This window comes from Trachypithecus francoisi, unplaced genomic scaffold (assembly GCF_009764315.1).
Source record: "Trachypithecus francoisi isolate TF-2019V2 unplaced genomic scaffold, Tfra_2.0 Lachesis_group17, whole genome shotgun sequence".
Taxonomy (NCBI): Eukaryota; Metazoa; Chordata; class Mammalia; order Primates; family Cercopithecidae; genus Trachypithecus; species Trachypithecus francoisi.
Genome location: NW_022681462.1, coordinates 63,742,589 through 63,766,668, shown reverse-complemented (window position 1 = coordinate 63,766,668; position 24,080 = coordinate 63,742,589).

The window sequence follows — 24,080 nt, the reverse complement described above, 5'->3', positions numbered from 1 at the left end:
GGTCATGTGCCTCATGTCACCTCACCAATTGGTGCAGAATTAGTTCAACTTCACATGGAAACAGTCTACAGGATCTTTACACATCAAATGTGAGGAAAAGCAGATTTAGTTGCAACCCCCACATTCAGACTTCCCTGTGTCGCCCTTGGAAAGCATCAGGGACAACACCAGGAAAGAAAATGGAGATTCCCAAGGCCCTGTTTGCACTCTTGGTTGCAAAACACGTGAGATGTGAGCTCATTTGGCCTGGGCCGTTGGTGTAGCAGCTTCAGAGGCTGGGATGTGGGATCCTGAGTTAAAAAGACATTCCAGGTCAGCCACCATTTGTTTGAATAACAGCCTCTAGCCCAGCTCTGCTAAAGGTCACTACCTGCAGGGCAAGGCTTTGCTGACAATGAATGCAAAGACCTGGTTGGGAGTCCAGGGTTGAACACTGATACAATCTGAATGGAAGTCAAGAGGGAGGCAAAGAAAGCAAAGGATGTGTCATCCTAGTGGCTGTCACTATCACCCACGTCAGGGGTTCCCCAAGTCTGACCTGCACACAACTGAGGGCATAGGAAATAATTATTTTAGGTAGCACCCAAATCCTTTTTTTTAATGGCCTTGTATTTGTTTCAATGTGTATAAAACCATAACTGGAACATCAAAATCATTATTTCATATATATGGTTTTTGTGTTTTCTTTCTTTCTTTCTTTCTTTCTTTCTTTCTTTCTTTCTTTCTTTCTTCTTTCTCTTTCTGTCTTTCTGTCTTTCTTTCTTTCTTTCTTCTTTCTTCCTTTCTTTCTCTTTCTTTCTTCTTTCTTTCTTTCTTTTTTTTTTTTTTTTTTTAATAGAGGATGAGCCTGCAGTAAGTATTTAGGTTAAAAAGTGACTTTATTTAGGCCAGGCGTGGTGGCTCGCGCCTCTAATCCCAGCATTTTGGGAGACTGAGGCGGGCAGATCACTTGAGGTCAGGAGCTCAAGACCAGCCTGGCCAACATCACGAAACCCTGTCTCTACTAAAAATACAAAAATTAGCCAGGTGTGGTGGCACATACCTGTAATCCCAGCTGCTCTAGAGGCTGAGGCAGGAGAATCACTTGAACCTGGGAGGCGGAGGTTGCAGTGAGCCGAGATCGCGCCACTGCACTCCAGCCTGGGTGACAAATAGAGACTTTGTCGCCAAAAAAAAAAAAAAAAAGATTACTTCATTTAAAGAACAATACCAGGCCAGGCAAGGTGGCTCATGCCTGTAACCTCAGCACCTTGGGAGGCCAAAGCGGGAGGATCATTTAAGCCCAGGAGTTTGAGACCAGCTTGGGCAACATAGGGAGACCCTAGCTCTACAAAATAAAAAAAAAAAAAAATGAGCTGGGTGTGGTGCCATGCACCTCTAGTCCCAACTACTCTGGAGGCTGAGGTGGGAGGATCATTTGAGCCCAGGAGGTCGAGGCTGTAGTGAGTTCAGATCATATCACTGCACTCCAGTCTGGGCAACAGAGCAAGACCCTACCTCAAATAAACAAACGACAAAATAAAGAACAATACTAAGTAATTAATGGTGCAGGTGTTATTTGAATATGGCCACAATTGTGAATGAGGTAGGCAAATGACTGAAGTTTGGGATACACTGATACAGTCCATTTTGTGTAATTTTTTTTTTACCAGCCCTGGAAAGAAATACAGTTTTTGTTGTTGTTGTGGGTTTTTTGTTTTGTTTTGTTTTTTTGAGACAGAGTCTCACTCTGTCACCCAGGCTGGAGTGCAGTGGTGCGATCTCAGCTCACTGCAACCTCTGCCTCCTGGATTCAAGTGATTCTTCTGCCTCAGCCTCCCGAGTAGCTGGGACTACAGGCACGAACCTCCATGCCCGGCTAATTTTTGTATTTTTATTAGAGACAGGGTTTCACCATATTGGCCAGGCTGGTGTAGAATTCCTGACCTCGTGATCTACCTGCCTTGGCCTCCCAAAGTGTTGGGATTACAGGCGTGAGCCATTGCACCTGGCCAAGAAATACATTTTATAATGCCTGCCAACCCATACGTATATACATATATGCAGGTGTAACAAAGCTTTTGTGAAACAACATTATCCCTATTTGTGTGATGCACCCTGGACCCTAGATGCGTTTGACTCTCTCTTTCCCTTTCTTTCCCCTTCTTCTCATATTTAATTGTTTCTAAGTCCTTTCTGTCAGCTCTGCCGCTGCTTTTTTTTTTCCCCTGAAAAAGAGACTCACTCTGTCGCCCAGGCTGGAGTGCAGTGGCACGATCTCAGCTCACTGCAACCTCTGCCTCCGGGGTTCAAGAGATTCTCCTGCCTCAACCTCCCAAGTAGCTGGGACTACAGGCGCACGCCACCCCTCTTGGCTTTTTTTCTTTTCAGAGACAGATTCTCACTCTGTCGCCCAGGCTGAAATGCGGTGGCACAATTATGGCTCACTACAGCCTCGACCTCCTGTGCTCAAGCAATCCTCCCACCTCTGCCTCCTAAAGCACTTAAAATTACAGGCATGTGCCAGTGTGCCCAAGCCAGCTCTCCTTCTAAAAGGTCTTTATTCACTCTCTTTCTCATCTCCGGTGCTTCAGTCCTGGTCTATGCCCCATTGCCTTTCACCTGGACTATATCCTAACTCATCTTGTCACTTCCAATCCAGTTTTTCCCCTTCAATAAACCCTCCACACTATTGCCAAAAAGGTCTTTCAAAAACTCTGATGTGGTGGGCGTGGTGGCTCACCCCTGTTATCCTAGCACTTTGGGAGGCTGAGGCAGGCAGATGGCTTGAACCCAAGAATTCAAGACCAGCCTAGGCAACATGGTGAAACCCCATCTCTACAAAAAATAAAAACATTAGCCGGGCATGGTGGCACATACCTGTAATCCCAGCTACCTGGGAAGCTGAGGTGGGAGGATCACTTGAGCCCAGGAGTTTGAGACTACTGAGATCATGCCACTGCACTACAGCCTGGGCAACAGAGCGAGACCCTGTCTCAATAACAAAAACACAAACTCTGATTTGGTCCTGTCATGCCCCAAGGCACAGGACAAAGTCCATGCTACTTAGTAAGACTTTAAAGGAATTTGGTTGCTGGTGCCTGCTGACCTTCCCAGACTCAAATGCTGGCACATCAGGACTAGAAACCTTTCTAGATTTTTGAATCTAGTGCTTTTCTCAACATGTCATACTGCCTCCTCAAAGACGCTCTCCCTGTTGTTCTCATTCCACATGTGCTACCTGCAGAGGCGACTCCTGCCTCTCTGGCACAGGGCATTTTGAGTAAATCCCATTCTGAAATAAACAGAATGTCACAAAGTAGGTTGGACATGAAGGGTATTGTGTCTTTGAACACATAATCAGTGGAGGTCACAGAATGAACTAGTGATCAAAGTGAATCAAAAGGAAATTAAAAGTGGACCGGGCGTGGTGGCTCACGTCTGTAATCCCAGCACTTTGGGAGGCTGAGGTGGGTGAATCACCTGAGGTCAGAAGTTTGAGACCAGCCTGGACAACATGGTGAAACTCCGTCTCTACTAAAAACACAAAAACTAGCCAGGCGTGGTGGCGGGCGCCTGTAATCCCAGCTACTCGGGAGGCTAAAGCAGGAGAATCACTTGAACCCGGGAGGTAGAGGTTGCAGTGAGCCGAGATCCTGCCACGACACTCCAGCCTGGGTGACAGAGCCAGAGTTCATCTCAAAATGAAAAAAAAAAAAAGGAAATTAGAAGAGTTTATTAGGCAACACTTCACTCACACTGGAGCCAGCCAATACTGCACAATGATCTGTGCCAGCCCCACTTTGCAATTCTCCCACAAGAAGCCAATGTCTCCAGGGAGGAGACAATGACCCACTGCTTAAATTTCAGTCTGGATTAGTTCACAACTGAGCTGTCACTTCCAGCGGTCTTCTGTGGGGTTTGATGTGCCCCCTTGCCAAGGACAGCAATGTGAGTCCTGAGATTTTTGGCCCACTGCTGTCCCAGAGGCCTTGGGCGTTTCTGGTACAAAGGGTAAGAGTGTCAGAAACCTGTGAGATTGAAAGGCCTTCAACTGCTTTTATTAAATGTTTGCTTATTCATTTATCTAAATATTTATCCAGCATATACTACATGCCAGGAACTAGACCACGTGTGAAGAGATAATGATGAGCAAGACAGGTGGGGTCTGGCTTTCGTACTCTTGATGCTTCTAGTTAGCTTAGCGTTTAAACAAGTGATTGTCATAAATCATGATTCCAGTTTTGATAAGGGACATGTAGGATGGTATGGAAACACAGTGCAAGAACAGCCAAAGCCAGGGGGCCGAGTCAGGAACACTGAGGCCAGGAATTTAAGACTGCAATGTGCTGTGATTACCCATATGAATAGCCACTATACTTTAACCTGGGCACCACAGAGAGACTCTTTAAAAAAAGTTAGGGCTGGGTGCAGTGGCTCACTCTTGTAATTCTAGCATTTTGGGAGGCCGAGACGGGCAGATCACTTGAGGTCAGGAGTTCGAGACCAGTCTGGCTAACATACAGGCTGGTCTCTACTAAAAATATATGTGCCTGTAATCCCAGCTACTTGGGAGGCTGAGGCAGGAGAATCACTTGAACCCAGGAGGCAAAGATTGCAGTGAGCCAAGATCGCACCGAGCCAAGATCGCACCACTGCACTCTAGCCTGGGCGACAGAGCTATACTCTGTCTCAAAAGTGGAAAAAAGTCCGGGCGCGGTGGCTCAAACCTGTAATCCCAGCACTTTGGGAGGCCGAGACGGGCGGATCATGAGGTCAGGAGATCAAGACCATCCTGGCTAACACGGTGAAACCCCGTCTCTACTAAAAACTACAGAAAACTAGCCGGGCGTGGTGGCGGGCGCCTGTAGTCCCAGCTACCCGGGAGGCTGAAGCAGGAGAATGGCGTGAACCCGGGAGGCGGAGCTTGCCGTGAGCTGAGATCCGGCCACTGCACTCCAGCCTGGGTGACAGAGCGAGACTCCATCTCAAAAAAAAAAAAAAAAAAAGTGGAAAAAAAAGTAGGAAAAATATAACAAAAGAATAGTTAACCCAGTGTGGAAGGAGTAAGAGGTGGTTTCCAGGAAGAAATGATTCTTTTTTTTTTTTTTTTTTGAGACGGAGTCTCACTCTGTCACCCAGGCTGGAGTGCAGTGGCCAGATCTCAGCTCACTGCAAGCTGCGCCTCCCGGGTTCACACCATTCTCCTGCCTCAGCCTCTCGAGTAGCTGGGACTACAGGCGCCGCCACCTCGCCCGGCTAGTTTTTTGTATTTTTAGTGGAGACGGGGTTTCACCGTGTTAGCCAGGATGGTCTCGATCTCCTGACCTCGTGATCCGCCCGTCTCGGCCTCCCAAAGTGCTGGGATTACAGGCTTGAGCCACCGTGCCCGGCCAGGAAGAAATGATTCTTAACCTGAGACCTGAAGGATGGTGCGTAGGAACTAGTCAGAAAAGGATAGCGGCAGCTATCCTAGCACCAGTAGAGGTGCTAGCATGTGCAGTGTGCAGAAATTGGCCGCCAGAGAAACAATTTCAGACTGCATATCTGATGATATCAACCTACAACCTCGTAGTGCACACGTTTTGCTGCCTCTCCAAAAGACCATTTCCCTCTCCCTCCCTCCTTGCTGGCAGAAACCTCCTTCCATAAGACAGGCTCCCTTGTTCCTCCAACTGGGCCTTGGGCACATAACCTAATTGTGGCCAGTGAGGCTGACATAAATTCTTTGCTTGGCCAAACTCTAGTCAGGCTTCTGAACTTTCTCCTAGGCCCATCTGTGTACTTCCTTGTAAAATCCAGTTTTAGCAAAAACCCCGCTAAGCCAATTTGGCAAGAATATCCCACTCTCCATGTCTGATCGCCTTTAATATCTGATTGAGTTCCTCATTCTCCATCATCTTCCAGATGATAACTGATAACCGTCAGCTGCCTTCAACAAGAATCCTGTCAGGTCAGTTTAGTCAGAATTTCCCTTAACCCACCTGGATGCCTTTCTCCCTCCGTCCTTCCCTCCCTCCCTCCTCCCTTCCTTCCTTCCTTCCTCTCTCTTTTCTTTTCCTTTCTTCTCTTTCTTTCTTTTCTTTCTTTCCTTCTTTCTCTTTCTTTTCTTTCTTTCCTTCTTCCTTTCTTCTTTCTCTCTTTCTTTTCTCTCCCTTCCATCCTTCCTTCCTTCCTTCCTTTCTTTCTTCCTTCCTTCCTTCCTTCCTTCCTTCCTTCCTTCCTTCCTTCCTTCCTTCCTTCCTCCCTTCCTCCCTTCCTCCTTCCTTCCTTGCCTTCCTTGCCTTTTTCAGGGTCTCACTGTGTTGCCCAGGCAGGAGTGCAGTGACGTGATCATAGTTTACTGTAACCTTGAACTTCTGGGCTCAAGCGATCACCTCACCTCAGCCTCCTGAGCAGCTGGGGCTACAGGCGTGCACCACCATACCCAGCTACTTTTTTATTGTTTTTTTTTTTTTTTTTTTTTTTGAGGCGGAGTCTCGCTCTGTCGCCCAGGCTGGAGAGCAGTGACGCAATCTCGGCTCACTGCAAGCTCCACCTCCCGGGTTCACGCCATTCTCCTGCCTCAGCCTCCTGAGTAGCTGGGACTACAGGCGCCCGCCACCGCGCCCGGCTAATTTTTTGTATTTTTAATAGAGACGGGGTTTCACCGTGGTCTCGATCTCCTGACCTTGTGATTCGCCCGCCTGGGCCTCCCAAAGTGCTGGGATTACAGGCGTGAGCCACTGCACCCTGCCCCAGCTACTTTTTAAAATTTATGTAGAGATGAAGTCTTGCTACCTTGCCCAGGCCAGTCTTGAACTCCTGGCCTCAAGCCTCCCACCTCAGGCTCTCAAAGTGCTGAGATTACAGGTGATAACCACTGTGCCCAGCTTATGTTTTCTCTTAGTAATTTTCCATCCTCTGCCTCCGCACTACAACCCCACTTGCTCTTGCTGTCAGAGTTGAGCTCAATCTCACTTGCACTGGAAAATCCCATTTCAGTAGTCCCTACACCTATGGTCCTGAGTAAAGTCTTCCTTACTGTGCTTTAACAAGTATCATTAAATAATTTTTTTCATTAACAGGGCCTGAGGGCAAGCCTGTTTGAGGGTTTCTGGGAAAGGCTTTCCTCCTTTGTAAAAAGTTGCAAGGGAAAAAAATTTAACTTTCTTTGGCTAGATGGAGTCATGTCTATATGTGATACCTGGGACTGAAGCAGCTACTTTGTGGCCATAAGGTAACAAACCTAAGGACAAGTCCAATAGGCTAAGGATGGTGAAGATAAAAGGATCCTTCATTACAATACTGACCACCCCAAACTACTCTGGAAGCACTTGTCTTTTGTTTTTTGTTATATGAGATAATAAATATCCTTATGTTTAAGTCACTTCTAGTTGGGTCTTCTGTTATATGTAGCTAAAAAACCTTCTCACCAATACAGTCCTTAAATAGTTGGCTGGGCACAGTGGCTCATGCCTATAATCTCAGCACTTTAGGAGGCCGAGGCGGGTGGATCACCTGAGGTCAGGAGTTCAAGACCAGCCTGGCCAATATAGTGAAACCCCATCTCTACTAAAAACACAAAAATTAAGCCAGGCGTGGTGGCTCACGCCTGCCATCCCAGTACTTTGGGAGGCCGAGGTGGGCAGATCACTTGAGGTCGGGAGTTTGAGACCAGCCTGGCCAAGATGACAAACCCTGTCTCTACCAAAAATACAAAAATTAGCTGGGCGTGCTGGTGGACGCTTGTAATCCCAGCTACTCCGGAGGCTGAGGCAGGAGAATCACTTGAACCCCAGTGACAGAGGTTGCAGTGAGCAGAGATCCTGCCACTGCACTCCAGCCTGGGCAACAGAGTGAAACTCTGTCTCAAAAAAAAAAAAAAAAGTGTGTATTTATTTATTTTAGTAGACACGGGGTCTCAATATGTGGCCCAGGCTAGTCTTGAACTCCTGGGCTCAAGCAATCCTCCCACCTTTGGCTGCCCAAACCCATTATTTTTAGAATGAAGAAGGAATTCTCCCGTGACTCACAAGGCCCTACTTGACCCCTGGGAAATGTGCTCTTCCGCTTTCCCCGCGCTCCAGCACCACTCGCCTTCTTTCACCGCCGTCTCCCCTGCAAGAAGAAGGCTTTCATACCTGCCGCTCTCTCTGCCAGGAGAACCCTTCCTCCTCCATTCCTCTATCTGGTTCTCAGAACTTTGAGGTGGTTTGTAACGCTGCAAAACGGATCCAAAAGTAAAGTGAGTTTGTGTTTGTTTTCATCAAGTTAAAAACCAACTCATTTTCCTTTTGTAGATCATCTGCAGGGGAAAAGCAATAATGCGCAGTTGACCTTCCCCGACCCCCGGCCCAGCGCATTTCTGGGGCATCTCCCAGCATGCTGCTTGTGTCGTGCAGAAAGCTCCGCAGCCTCCTTCTCGCATTAGCCTGACGGGAAAGTAAATTAGGGCCATTCCACCCCTGCACTTCCTCCTCCGCCCCAGTCCCAGCGAAGCCCGAAGCAAAACCCCAAATCCAGTAGCCCTCTGCGATTAGCCTAGCTATTCCACTGCTTCTCCCTCCAGGACTGGAGATCTGGGAACTGCTTTCATTAAGGGTGCCCAGCCTTGGGAATTGTGTACCCACTCAGTTTTAGCCAGAAGCTTTTCTGGCGAGAGTTCACGGTGTCTGACTCCTTTTATAAAAAAGAATGCTCCCAGGATTCAGAAGCCAGCCGGGACAGCGCAGTAACGCCCAACGGCCCAGATTACTTAGCCCTCGTTTTCCTCTAGCTGAGATCACGGAGGAGCTTCTTGTCCCTCTGTGGGTTTCTTCCCTTCCCCGCGCCTTCCCGGCGCCCGCCAGTTCCCCTCCGCCTCCGATTCCCTTCCAGCGGTCCCAGGTCCGCTTCCCTGGGCCCGGAGCCGCTGAGCCATTGAGGACACTCTCCTCGAGGTGGCAGCAGAGAGCCGTTCCCTGCCCAGTCCGCTGACGTCACCTTGTTTACCCGGCTCCGGGTCATTTTTAGATCTAAGATCACAGGATGTTAATTAGGCCAATGATTTCCCATTCGTTTTGGCAAAAGGTCCTCCTAGTGGGCGTTCGGACAAGTATGATGTCCTTCTTGATACATTTTGCTGCGGGGAGTATTTATTTGCAAACACTTGCAGTTTCATCTTTAGGAGATGAGAGTGCTTCCAGCGGCTCCATGCTTTTTAGCGTCGCTTGAGTTTTGGAGCCTGAATGAGGTGGCATTAGCTGGGGAGAGAAGGAAGGGTAGATATTACAATGGTATTTGGGGAGGCATCCTTAGAGCCAGCAGAGAGCCTCCAGAGGGAATCTGCCTTTTTACTTCCCCTTCCCCTTATAAAGTAACCACTGTAGTCAGCAGGAAAGCCTTTGGACTTTGGAACTTGGAGGGAAAATGAAAGCAGCTGATTTGACCTAATTGTGTTCTGATTCATGGTGGGAAGACACCTTGTAGCTTAGGGTCTAGGAGGCCCCTGCTTTGGATGCTCTCACCCAGGAATTAGATCTGAATGCCTCAAAGCCATAAATCACACGTTTCACACACTGGAACTTTTCATCCCAACAGCAGCAAGCACGCACTATTTCTTACGGGTCACTCCCAGCTACCCAGCTGCGGATGAGGAAAGGTGAGGCACACAGCAGCTGAATGGCCGAGGTCACTCTCTCATCTCCAGGCCCTGCCTAGTTTTAGCAAAAGTAAACACGTCAAAAGCACCGGGACGCCTGCTCTTCCAGGGCCAGTTTTGGTGGGTGGGGAATGGAAGGAGCTGGGAGTTTGTCTCTGACTGTTCCAGAGGCAAAATAAGCAAATACAAGCAAAAAGGATCAGCTATGAGATCCTTTACAAGAGAGTAGAAACGGCCGGGCGCGGTGGCTCAAGCCTGTAATCCCAGCACTTTGGGAGGCCGAGACGGGCGGATCACGAGGTCAGGAGATCGAGACCATCCTGGCGAACACTGTGAAACCCCGTCTCTACTAAAAAATACAAAAAACTAGCCGGGCGAGGTGGCGGGCGTCTGTAGTCCCAGCTACTCGGGAGGCTGAGGCAGGAGAATGGCGTGAACCCGGGAGGCGGAGCTTGCAGTGAGCTGAGATCCGGCCACTGCACTCCAGCCCCGGCGACAGAGCAAGACTCCGTCTCAAAAAAAAAAAAAAAAAAGAGAGTAGAAACATCTTATGCTAAGGAGAAGAAAGAGAAAAGCTATAATGTTAAAAACAAATGAGCCTTAAAAGTTTTTAACGTGCCTGCTCCTTCCTCTCTACCTACCATCCCACCTTTTTTTTTTTTTTTTTTTTTTTGAGATTTTGAGACAGAGTCTAGCTCTGTCGCCCAGGCTGGAGTGCCGTGGCGCGATCTCGGCTCACTGCAAGCTCCGCCTCCCGGGTTCACGCCATTCTCCTGCCTCAGCCTCCCGAGTAGCTGGGACTACAGGCACCCGCCACCTCGCCCACCTAATTTTTTGTATTTTTTAGTAGAGACGGGGTTTCACCGTGTTAGCCAAGATGCCATCCCACCTTTTTACGTACTGCTGCAGCTGCCATGTGAAAACCAACTCCCAGAGAGGGCAAAAGTGCTCTTCCTAGTTTGCAGTCTGCTGGAGTGATCAGGTGAGGCTGAAGAGATAGATGGTTTTCATGCAGGCAAGAAGAGAAGGAAAATTCGATTCAGTTCAATTCAACAACCATTTCTTGAGCTCCTATTCTGTGTCAACTACTCACACAGACAATATAGCTTATGAAAACATGGAAAGATACCATTCCTGCCACTGTGGAACTTTGAGTCTTGATGAGTGTATAGGCACGGGGAACTTTTTGTTCCCTTGGTAAAGCACAGGATGAAAGAAGGATGGAGACAGACATTACATTGCAATAGAAAGGGATAATGCCAAGTGAATGGCTTCGAAAAACATTTCTCCACTCTGCTGTGGCATCTGCTTAAAAGTAGTGTTGAGGACAGAACCTGAAAACAGTGGGAGAGATGCTTGGCAGAGAACAGGAGTCCGACATTACAGGAACTCGGACCTTTAAGGAGGCGGAGAGAGGCTGAAAAAGAAGAGAGGAAGCCACTTGCTCGGAGATCAAACTGGACATTGAAGGGCAGGGATTTTGGCAAAAGTCAAGAAGCATCACAGAACTGTGCAAGAAAAGTACAGGGGTGTGCAGCATCCCCTATAGCTGTCCCAGGCGTACGTTCAGGAAAAGCATTTAGACCCAGCCAGAGTTTCTTGCATCTGGGAATAGGAAGAAATATGTGACTAGGAAGAAGTAAGTGCCTCCAGGTCCCCTCATCACCAATAATACCATCTTTTCAAAGGCCTTTTGTCAAGAACCTGGTGATAATTCAGATCCATCCTAGCCACAGGGAACAGCAAACAGGGAGAAAGCAGACAATAAAAAGTTTTTATTTTTCATGGTTATATGAAATTTTGAAAATATTTCTAAAGCTCTTAAATTGTTAAATATAAAACAAATACAGACAACAGCATAAAACAAATATACAGCTTCAAAATGCATAAAGCAAACACTCTAGTAATCTTGTCACCACCCGTGAAAAGAGATAGGACCACGTCCACCACCCCAGCAAGAACTTTTTAAACCACAGTAACTGCTGTAGGCTCCAAGACTGGGCGGATTACTTCCAGGATGTTATGTAGCCTCCAAGGAAGGAAAGGGCCTTTCAACCATCAATCAAGCAACATGATCAAGTGCACAAAATAGTGTCACATACGAAGTGTAGGACCCTATCCCGACACATTTACCTGAGAGAGGTGAGGAAGGAAAAGGATGAAAGAAGATAGGAAGGAAAGGAAGGAGAGAAGGAAGATGGGAAAGGATTCAGTATTCATCGAGTGCCTACTATATGCTAGGTGCTTCACCTACGTTATCTCTCTTTTAATTTTTAAGTTTTAATTTTTTTTTTTTTTTGAGACAGAATCTTGCTCTGTATTTCAGGCTAGAGTGCAATGGCATGGTCTTGGCTCACTGCAACCTCCACCTTCTGGGTTCAAGTGATTCTCCTGCCTCAGCCTCCCCAGTAGCTGGGATTACAGGAGTCTGCCAGCACGGCCGGCTAATTTTTGTATTCTGGGTAGAGACGGGGTTTCACCGTGTTGGCCAAGTTGGTCTCGAACTCCTGACCTCTGGTGATCCACCTGCCTCAGCTTCCCAAAGTGCTGGGATTACAGGCATGACCCACTGCACTCAGCCTGTATGTTATCTCTAAATGAGATAAACGAAACATTAATCCTCACTACAGTCCTGAGGTTGGTGCTGTTAGGCCCACTTTACAGATGAGGACACTGATGCACAGAGAGATTAAGTAACTTGTCCAGAGTCACATGGCAAGAACGGGGCAGAGTCACTCCAGAGCTCTAGTCTTCCTCCCCACTCTAGTGTTATGTATTAGCACAATTAGTTAGTGTTAGTTATATTAGTTAGTGTTAGTTAGGTTAGTATGCTGGATACTTTGGTTTGCCTTTCTAAATCCACTCTTGATTCTTTTCCACTCTGCTCTATGCCACTCACTGTATCAATGGGCTTAGATACTCTTTGACTTCTAGTTGGGTTTAGCCAGTGGGTATCCTAGGCAGGAGATCAGAGGGAGGAAAAGGTGTGGGAGCCCTGGAGGATCACCTCTGGGCTGGCTGCATCCTTTGATGCATCGTCACAACTCTTGCCAGGTGCCCCTAAACATGCAGGGCATACTCTACAGGTTCTGGTGACTGCACCACCCTTGACCCCTTGAGGCCTGGGGTGGCCAAGGAGCTGTTACTTATTGCACTACCCCTGTGGTTTCCCTACATCCTGCCCGCACCTTTGTAAATAGCCCCTTTATTCAACTCTCCTCAAATTACCCAATTTGAGTGTGCCATCTGTTTCCTGCCCAGGTCTGGCCTGATATAAATAGAAAGTCAGTAAAGCAGCAGCCTAGAGGCCTCCCCGCTAAGTGGGCAGCATTCCTCATGGGTACAGGACCAGTCACAGGTGAATCAAGACACCCTCTCGCGGAGCTTGCAGTGAGCTGAGATCTGGCCACTGCACTCCAGTCTGGGCGACAGAGCGAGACTCCGCCTCAAAAAAAAAAAAAAAAGACACCCTCTCATGTGAAGGCTTCAGGATGTGCTCTGTCTCTCTATTTCTCTCTCTCTCTCTCTCTCTCTCTCTCTCTCTGTGTGTGTGTGTGTGTGTGTGTGTGTGTGTGTGTGTGAACACATCTTCTTTGGCTTCCATGTAGGCCTAGATATCCTCCCACTGTTCCAGGTTTCTCAATGTTATGCCAAGGAGCTCTTGGGGTGTCTGTTGTGCAGAGATTCATTCATTGATCAGGTCTTCACAGTGTTTCAGGAAATGTGAAGAAACTTCCATCTTTGGGTGACCATTAGATGCATGAGACTGATAAGAATTGGAGAAGGAGGCCGGGCGCAGTGGCTCAAGCCTGTAATCCCAGCACTTTGGGAGGCCGAGACGGGGGGATCACGAGGTCAGGAGATCGAGACCATCCTGGCTAACACGGTGAAACCCTGTCTCTACGAAAAAAATACAAAAAACTAGCTGGGCAAGGTGGCGGGCACCTGTAGTCCCAGCTACTCAGGAGGCTGAGGCAGGAGAATGGCGTGAACCCGGGAGGCGGAGCTCGCAGTGAGCTGAGATCCGGCCACTGCACTCCAGCCTGGGCGACAGAGCGAGACTCCGTCTCAAAAAAAAAAAAAAAAAGAATTGGAGAAGGAAGAGGTGGTAAGCCAAGGATAAACACTGGAGAAGGTGCTGGAATGGCCTCTAATCTGTCTCAACCAGCAGCTCTGGGAGTTTATGGCAGTTGTCTCTGGGTTTTTATGGTCAACTGCCATGGTTGTTTTACAAGGGAAGAAAATGGAAGCTGGAGGGTATGGGATTTATTCATTTCCTTGGTCAAGGCCAACAAGGAGAGGCAGTGCTTGCTAGGAACTGAAGAAACCCCTGCACTTTCCTACCCGTGTCCTGCGGGGTCTCCAGAAAATAATAATATTCAGTTTATACCACCTTCCAAGTTTTTATGAGAATCAGTCCTGTCTTGAGCAAGCCAGGATTAGAATAGGACCAGAGCTCAGTCCCAAAAGCTTAGTACCACCATTCTCTGTCTTTACCGGGCACCATGTTTGTGTGTTTTGGGGGAAAGTATCTGGGGAGATGATGGGGAAGGGAGAGGCAAACACAGGAAACAGCTCTTTTTGAGCTTGTCTGCAGAGACTGTATTATGAATATGAGGGACAGGATTTCCCTCAGTGAGAAATGCTTGAGAGAAGCCAGTGTCAGAGTTTAGCCTTTACCAATTCCAAATGCAATGGCAGGGTCTGCAGGACCAATGCAGAGCCCCCGTATCAAAACGTCCAAGGGTGTTTCCTATTCCTCCTTCTTAGAAGCAGCATCCAGGACCTCTGATAATGGCTGCTTTGGATGAGGACAATGGCTTCATTACCCATCCAGGTAGTTTCAGGAGATGAGATTTCTCCTTTTTGCTCCTTCTATGCCATACCATCAAACCAACTAGTCTTTTTTTTTTTTTTTTTTTTTTTTTGAGACGGAGTCTCACTCTGTCGCCCAGGCTGGAGTGCAGTGGCTCACTGCAACCTCTGCCTCCTGAGTTCACGCCATTCTCCTGCCTCAGCCTCCCGAGTAGCTGAGACTACAGGCACACGCCACCATGCCCGGCTAATTTTTTATATTTTTAGTAGAGACGGGGTTTCACCGTGTTAGCCAGGATGGTCTTGATCTCCTGACCTCATGATCCGCCCACCTCGGCCTCCCAAAGTGCTGGGATTACAGGCGTGAGCCGCCATGCCCGGCTCCAACTAGTCTTCCTCAGTATGCTTGTCCTCATTTCTTCCATTGTGTGGAAGCTAAGAATAGGCGGAATGTAGAGAAAAACATGGAGGCAGACTAGATCTGGGTTTGAATCTGTGTTGCAGTACATAATAGCTGGGTAACATATAAATTTGCCTATGCTTTTAGAGTCTCAGTTTCCTCATCTGTAAATAGCAAATAACAAAAATCACCTCAGGGAGTTATTGTGAGGATTAAAGTCAATGTTTATATGGTCCTGGTACATGATTGGTGCGCAGTAAAAAGTATCTGTTACAATAAGCTGGCCTTTCACTTAAATCCCTCCTATATAAAAAGATCTGGTTAACTAATTTTGCCAATTAGGATGCTTTCAGCTATAAGAAACAAAAAATCCAACTGAGAATAGCTTAACAATAAGGAACACAGTATTTATTTAGTAAGAAATCCAGAGGTAGCTTCAGGGTTGGCTGATCCATAGCTTAACAATATCATGGATCCCACATGTCCTTTCATCTCTCTGCTCTACATCCTCATGTCTACATTGTCCCCAAGTAGTCTTCTTGTGGTTTCAAGATAATGGGCACAGTTCTAGGAGTCACATGGAAACACAACACTGAAAAGCAGAAGACGGCTGTCTCCCTTTCTTTCTTTCTTTTCCTTCCTTCCTTCGTTCCTTCCTTCCTTCCTTCCTTCCTTCCTTCCTTCCTTCCTTTCTTCCTTCCTTCCTTCTTTCCTTCTTTCTTTTTTGACAGAATTTTGCTCTTGTTGCCCAGGCTAGAGTGCAATGGTGTGATCTCAGCTCACCGCAACCTTCACCTCCTTGGTTCAAGCAATTCTCCTGCCTCAGTCTCCTGAGTAGCTGGGATTACAGGCTTGCACCACCACGCTCGGCTAATTTTGTGTTTTTAATAGAGACAGGGTTTCTCCATGTTGATCAGGCTGGTCTCGAACTCCTGACCTCAGGTGATCTGCCCACCTCGGCCTCCCAAAGTGCTGGGATTACAGGCATGAGCCACCACACCACTGCAACCCGCCCAGGGCTGTCTCTTTCTATGTCTACCTTTTTAAGCAAGGAAATCCTTCTGGGAATCTCCCCAGCAAACTTTCCATCTTATCTCATTAGCCAGAATTATCTCATTTAGTTATGTTTGATAAAGAAGAATGTGATTACTGCAATTGATTGTTTCTATCAGGTTTTATTGCTGAAACAGGGAGGATGATTATTCGATACAAAATGCTAGGGTTTGAGTGTGTCCTCCGGAATTCAAGTGCTGGAAATTTGGTCCCTGATGGGGAAGTGTTGGAATGTGGGGCCTTAAAGAGATGATTAGGTTGTAAAGAGGGATTAATGCCATTCTCACAGGACTGAGTTAATTCTTGAAGGAGCAAGTGAGTTCTCATTATCTCAGGACTGGGTTTGTTACTATGAGAGTGTGTTGTTATAAAGTGAGGCTGCCCCTTGTGTGTTGCCAGTTTCATCTGTGCCCACTTCTGCTGCTTCTCTGTCATGTTAGGATGCAGCACAAGGCCCTTACCAGAAACTGATCACACGCGGTCACCCTGTCTTGGACTTTCCAGCCTCCAGAAACATGAGCCAAAGCACACCTCTTTATTTATAAATTATACAGTCTGTGGTATTCCACTATAGCAACAGAAAATGGACTAAGACATCATTTAACCAATGATCTGCTCCATCATTTGTCTACAACATCACCACCCCTAAATTTATTGAGCACCTATTATGTTCTCAGGCTTTAGAGGTACAGATATAATAGTTTAATGTCAACCACTGCAAATTTAGAATCTAAATACTGGATTTTGACTCACAGAGAGGAGGCTCCCAGAAATTTCCTATGAAGCAAGGAGCTAAAGGGCAAGGCTGAGTTGCCTGGGCCAAGTTCATAAGTATTTATGGCCAGGCAGCTGCAGTTTTGGAAGCATGGCTTGCTAAGGAGGTAAGGAGCTCCCAGTGTTTCAAGCTGGCACTCAGCTCCCAGTTATGATTCCAGAATTATTAGCTTTGATTCTGTGAGAAAGGAACACATCAAAGCCAGAATCCTATGAATTAAAACGTTGACTAATAGAGCTAATTATAGTTCAGTCATCTGAATTTTCACACAATGAGCTGAGTTCTCATGAAAGCCTTCTCTTGGGCAGGAGGCTTTGATGATGAAGTAGCTATTTATGTCCCAGACCTAGTCCTCCTCACTCTGGCCAGGGGATCTTCACTGAAGTGTCTTTGGTCAACTCAATCCCTTTATGAGTTCGGCCCTAGGGTTTCTTTTTTTTTTTTTTTTTGAGACGGAGTGTCACTCTGTCACCCAGGCTGGAGTGCAGTGGCCGGATCTCAGCTCACTACAAGCTCCGCCTCCCGGGTTTATGCCATTGTCCTGCCTCAGCCTCCCGAGTAGCTGGGACTACAGGCGCCCACCACCTCGCCCGCTAGTTTTTTGTATTTTTTTTAGTAGAGACGGGGTTTCACCGGGTTAGCCAGGATGGTCTTGATCTCCTGACCTCGTGATCTGCCTGTCTCGGCCTCCCAAAGTGCTGGGATTACAGGCTTGAGCCACCGCGCCCGGCCTAGGGTTTCTTAAAAGCTAAAGCAAGCACAGTTGAGGTGGAGTTTACAAAGATGTTGGGACCAAGACTCGCCTCCCTGGAGAAACATCTAACCAGCGTGTCAGGATGTCATGATAGGATTCTTTTCATTTTCAGTTTTATTCCAGATTTTAAAATACTTAGGTAATTTACATCGCCTAATTATACTTTAGGGAGAACCTTCTCACTTAACGTGTCTCAGTTATCAGATGCAGAGTGGTATAATAAATTTTAATCATTGTTTAGATGTTCTTTGCTGCATAGTTAATAATATAGACTAAGCCTAAATCTTTGATGAGCTAGAATAGGAGAATTCCAGATATAAGGTAGCTCTTCCAAGAGAGAATTCACTAATTTTAAGCATCAATTGGGTCTAGAAAAAAGGATGTGTTAAGGAGTGGTTCTCAACTGGGGAAAATTTTTGTACCCCTCCTCCCTTTACCCCTTGCCAGGGACATTTGTCAATGTCTGAAGACAGTTTGGGTTGTCACAACTGGGGAGATGGGGGAATACTATTGGCATCTAAAGGACAGGGATGGTGCTAAACATCCCCCCAGTTAATAGTTTAGGCCTTCACAATAAAGAACTGTCTGACCCAAAATGTTGATAGTGCCAGAGTTGAAAAACCTTGTGTTACAGGGTGAGAGTTTTCTACTCAGCTTTAGTCATACATTAAGGTGACAGCATCTTTGCTTAAATGGTGTTACATGCCACCAACAGATATATTTGGGCAGACTTCTTTATATTTAGCATTTCTAAAAGAGAGCTAAGAATAAAGAAGTGGGTTGAATACATGACTATCACAGTCTTGAGTCTTATGGGAGATGATTAATTCTTCCTACTCAATATGCTTGCTCTTTAGGTAGCCTGTACTTGATGAATGACAATGATGTCTGTTTATGGAGGCACAGGCCCACTGATTAGGCATTCTTCCTGTCTGGACAATTTTAAAAGTAGGTATAGAGACCATGATCTACCCAGTATATTTCTGTCCCCAAAATACCTCTTCATTAAGGAAGTTTTTATTAATCTCTATTATAAATATAATATATAAGCAACAAGAAGGTTTAAAATCATGCAAGGACTAGGTACAAATAAATACCCTTGCAATTAAACTCAGCTGTTATCAAACTGTGCCTACATCAACCAAGAAATTTTTAGACCTTAAAATTTCTATTCCTATATTCCTATATGATCCATTGTATTTAGAACTTGAAGTTAATTTGCCTTTCTACACATTCTTAACTATAAAGACTTTCTGTTTTACTTAAAAATTGTTTTAATAAATACATAAATATAATTTTAAAAGTTCAATAGCGTTAAAAGACTCGTGAAATTCAGCTGTTTCCTTTTTGATTATTTCTCACTCTCCCCAGTCTTGTTTCTTCAGGCATGTGCACATTGCCATATGTTAAATAATATGCATGTACTATTCTCTTTTGATTAGATAATTCACATGTATAGTTTTCCTATTATGGTAAATGAGAATTTAGCACTCTTTTCAGCCATCTCTTCTGTTTTCTCTCCCTAATTCTCCCTACATAATTATATTATAATTTATGGTTAATTCACTGTGTGTTTTTTTTTTTTTTTTTTTTTTTTTTGAGGCAGAGTCTCGCTCTGTCGCCCGGACTGGAGTGCAGTGGCCGGATCTCAGCTCACTGCAAGCTCCGTCTCCCGGGTTCACGCCATTCTCCTGCCTCAGCCTCCCGAGTAGCTGGGACTACAGGCGCCCGCCATCTCGCCCGGCTAGTTTTTTGTATTTTTTAGTAGAGACGGGGTTTCACCGTGTTAGCCAGGATGGTCTCGATCTCCTGACCTTGTGATCCGCCCGTCTCGGCCTCCCAAAGTGCTGGGATTACAGGCTTGAGCCACCGCGCCCGGCTCACTGTGTGTTTACATTATCATACACATGTAAAAAACGTAGAGCATTGTAGTGTATTATGATTAAATTTCTTTGTTGCATTTTGTTTTTCCTGAAGTTAATAATTGCCTTGTGTTTTCTTTGGTGACTACTTTAAATTTCTTCCTTTGTAGTCACTTTGATCAAAAGTATTGTACTGGCTGGGTGCAGTGACTCATGCCTGTAATCCCAGCACTTTGGGAGGCTGAGGCAGGAGGATCACTTGAGGTCAGGAGTTCAAGACCAGCCTGGGCAACATAGGGAGACCCTCTCTCTACAAATAATTTAAAAAATTAACTGGACATAGTGGCACATTCCTGTGGTTCCAGGTACTTAAGAGGCTGAGTCAGGAGGATTGTCTGAGCCTGGGAGGTTGAGGCCGTAGTGAGCTGTGATCTTGCCATCACACTGTAGCCTGGGTGACAGAGTAAAATGCGGCCTCAAAAAAAAAAAAACACACATTGTACTTGTCACCTAATTTCTCTTTACCTAGCTGACATTTAGCTAACATTTTAAGGTTTTGGCTCCTGAATGTCATCTCCCTCATGAATCACTAAAAATAGACTAACCTAGAGGCACAGCCCATTTGCCATATTAGCTTTATTTTCCCGAAATGGGTCATTCTTCAATCAGAGGTTCTCATTGCCGTTTAAAAACCTACCTCTGCCAGTCATGGTGGCTCATGCCTATAATCCCTGCACTTTGGGAGGCTGAGGCAGATGGATTGTTTGAGGCCAGGAGTTCGAGACCAACCTGGGCAACATGGCAAAACCCCGTCTCTACAAAACATACAAAAATTAGCCGGATGTGGTGGTGCACACCTGTAGTCCCAGCTACTCAGGAGGCTGAGATGGGAGGATCACTTGAGTCCAGGAAGTTGAGGCTGTGGTGAGCCATGACCGAGACACTGCACTCCAGCCTGGATGACAACAGGAGACCCTGTCTTGAAAATAATACTAATAATAATGGCGTTAAAGAAGTAGCAACCCTCTTCTGGCTTCTGTTTTCATTGAGAATGGTCTATGACATCCTCAGGATTTATTGCCCTATTCCTATAGTCTGCTCTACTATGATCTATGCTGTTGTCAATATCTGAACCCCAAGCTGGTATTCCTGGCCCCAAGTGTGAGAGGATCTGTCACAGAAGATGAGAACTCCAATACTGAGGAGATGGAACCTCACTAAAAATAGGCATGGTTCCATTCATCTGGAGAAAAGGCCTCATTCAACAGAATATCTCCATCAGCGGAGCGCCTCTCCTGAAGTATGCTGGCCTCTCGTGGTACTGATGGCAGCTTCCTGACTTAGCTGATTTAGCTCTGATCTGCCCACTCTTGGAGAATGCCTGATCATGGCAGCTTCCTGGTGATAACTGGCCTTAGTCTGCCAAGTCTGTGTCTATTCCTGTACCCGTTCTTTTGGAATTTGTTCCCATCCAAAATCAAGTAGTTGAGGGAGGAAGTCAAGCAGTCTACCTTATAAAATTTTAAAGCATCCAGGTCTTCCCCCAAACTCAGTAACGCTTGCTTCTAACAGAACAACAGGCTCATACACACTCTGACGCTCAGTAACACCATCTTTTCCTCAGCGACGACCCTGGGTTTCTACTTCTGTGTCTCTGCTCACTTCTCAACACAGAACAAAGGGATTTTTGTGGGGGCAGATACACCCCACATTCCTAGTTTACAGAATTTATTTTTGGCCAGAGCTGCATTTAGAAATATATGAGCAACTCTACTAGTAATAAGGAGAGGAAGAAGAGAAGGCGTATGTGTGGATTTATCTTCCTAGGGCTGTGTGGCTCAGGTTAATATTTAAAATGGTCTCGCGTTCTCTGAGCACACACTGACTGTCTGATGGGGGAGGTGATGAGGAGAGGGACAGGTGGCATGGGGAAAGCTGACCTAGGATTAAAAATTAATTGTGCTCTATTTTCAAATTAGATCATTGTAGGCAGATGGCTATGAATTTTAATGTGATTTCATGTTTAACTTTTTTTTGAGGAGATTTAAACTCTATTATTCACTAGCTAGGCAATTTATGAACTCACATTTCAGCTTTAATTCTACCTCATCACAAGCAGAATTATAGGGCTGGAAAAACTCCACCAATCATCCTCTGTTTGAAAGAACCACACCCAAAGCCAACCAAGGCAACAGGGATCCCTAACACATCTTCTAAGCCTTCTAATTTAAGGTATTCCACAGCCAGTCTCCCTTAGGAGCAAATTCTGGTGTTCTACTTTTCCATTCTGTCAGCCTCTGCTATGTTCCTTCTTCCCCTGCTCCAAGCAGCTGGGTAGACAGAGAAGGCTTCCACCCACCCCAAGGCTTCATCAGTTTCAGCCTCAGCCTCAACATCCGCATGGGGCCTGCCATCCTGTTCTGTGGGCTGTGAAGTCAGGCATGCTGAATCAGGCCACAACTCTGTGACAAAAGGGAATGAGAGTAAACAGGGAGAATCCTGCCCACTTAGGGTATAGGACTTGGGCTGGAAGGAACGAACCCAATCCCACAGACTGGCCTCCAATAGAACTTGGTCTATTCAAGATGTGGTACCCAACGGGCAAAGAAAGCTTGGACAAACAGGGATATTAGAGGGTCCTATTTGGATGGTGGTGTATAGCAGGGAGAGATTCCAGGCAGCAGCAATAAGGCAGGAATTAGATGCAGCAGAGTTGTGGTTGTGGAAGAGCTGAACACTCATGGAGTATATCGGCAAGTGGATGAGGGCACAGAGAGAAATATATTTTTTGTTTTTAGTTTTTGAGACAGAGTCTCATTCTGTTGCCCAGGCTAGAGTGCAGTAGTGCGATCTAGGCTCACTGCAACCTCCGCCTGCCAGGTTCAAGCTATTCTCCTGCCTCAACCTCCCATGTAGCTGGGATTACAGGCTCTGGTCACCACACCCAGCTAATTTTTGTATTTTTAGTAGAGACAGGGTTTCACCATGTTCACCAGGCGGCTCTTGAACTCCTGACTTCAAGTCATCCACCTGCCTTGGCCTCCCAAAGTGCTAGGATTACAGGTGTGAGCCACCACGCCTGGCTGAAATATGTTTTCTTTAAGGAAAAGAAACTGGCAAGAACAAGGCAGGGTATCAGGGCCCTGAATAAGTAAGCAGGGAATCAAAATAGCCTGCAAGCTCTGGAGGGAAAGTGGGGCCCCTTGGGGCAGTCATTACAGATGCAGTGCTCCTCATCCTGCCTACTCTGCCTGAGTGCCTCACTACATCATTGAAGTCGGTGACCTCCAGGATAACTGCCTTTTTTAGATCTCCAGTCTAGGCCTCTTCCTGGACTTCAGACCTTCATACCCAGCTGCCCACTGGGCCTTTCACTTACATGTCCAAAGAAACTCACTCGTTTTTTTTCCAACCTGCTCCTCTTCCTATACTCTTTTTTTTTTTTTTTTTTTTTTGAGATGGAGTTTCTCTCTGTCACCCAAACTGGAGTGCAGTTGCGTGATCTTGGCTCACTGAAACCTCTGCCTCCCAGGTTCAAGCAATTCTCCTGCCTCAGCCTCCTGAATAGCTGGGATTACAGGCATGTACCACCACACCTGGCTAATTTTGTATTTTTAGTAGAGATGGGGTTTCACTATGTTGGTCAGGCTGGTCTCAAACTCCTGACCTCAGATGATCTGCCTGCCTCGGCCTCACAAAGTGCTGGGATTACAGGCGTGAGCCACTGTGCCCGTCTACTCTTAAGAGAAGGTGTCATTCTTGTCTCTTCCTTCTTCTCACCCACTATATTTAGTCTTTGGTTAATTTCAGTTGCATTGGCCTCCTAAATTGCTCCTACTTCCCTTCCTTCTCTCCTATTTCAGTACTAATGTCTTCATTCCAGTCACCATTACCTCTCACCAGAATTTGCACTACAACCTCTTAACTGTTCTCCCTGCCTATAGTGGTGCATGCCCTTTGCCAGTCCTTCCTCCTTAATGCAATTCCAATTTGATGTCTCTTTTGCTCAAACTCCTTTACTGTTACCCATTGTCCCCAGGATGAAGTGCAAAACATATTAGCATGACTTCAATGCTCATGACCTGTCCTTCTTGCCTGTCTGTCTTCACCTCTTGTCCCTTCCTACACCCTCCATGTCATTGTCCAGCCATGTCATTGTCTAGTAGGTGCCTAAAGAGCCTTGAAGGCTCCACAGCTGTGCACCTGGGGTTCTCACTGTCTTCATCTGGGCAACTTTAACTCATCTTGTGGGATTCCACGCAAAGGATTATCTTCCCTAGGAACCCTTCTCTGAATAGAGCACCTCCTGTGTGCTCCCATACCTGCTCAGTCTCCCTCTGACCTCATGCCTGTGTCTATCTCCCTGACTAGACTGGGAACACTTTGAGATAGAAACCAGGTGTTTTGTTTTTTTTTTTAGTTGAGGAGTAGTTCTGCAATGGGGAGACGATGGCCTTCGGAATCAACCAGATCTGTGTTTGAAAACCAAATGTAGGTTAACACACCCTGGGCATGAGTGTCATCTCAGGATCTCTGTCTCATTAACTGGGAAATAATAACACTTCCTCCTAAGCAGTTGTGAGGATTAAATGTGGTAATAACACAAAGCACTTGGCATTGAGCCTGACACATCGTAGATGCTCAATATTGTTGGATGAAAAAGTGCAGGAGGAGAAGCTCCAAATAGGCTTATGGGCTTGTGGTCAGTCATGAGAGAGGCTTATGTGGGTCACCGTGGCCTTGGTCGGCAAGATGGACAGACAGCAGAGCTGGGTGGAATTGAGGTCAGAGCCTTTGTCTAGGGAGGAAATGCTAACTGA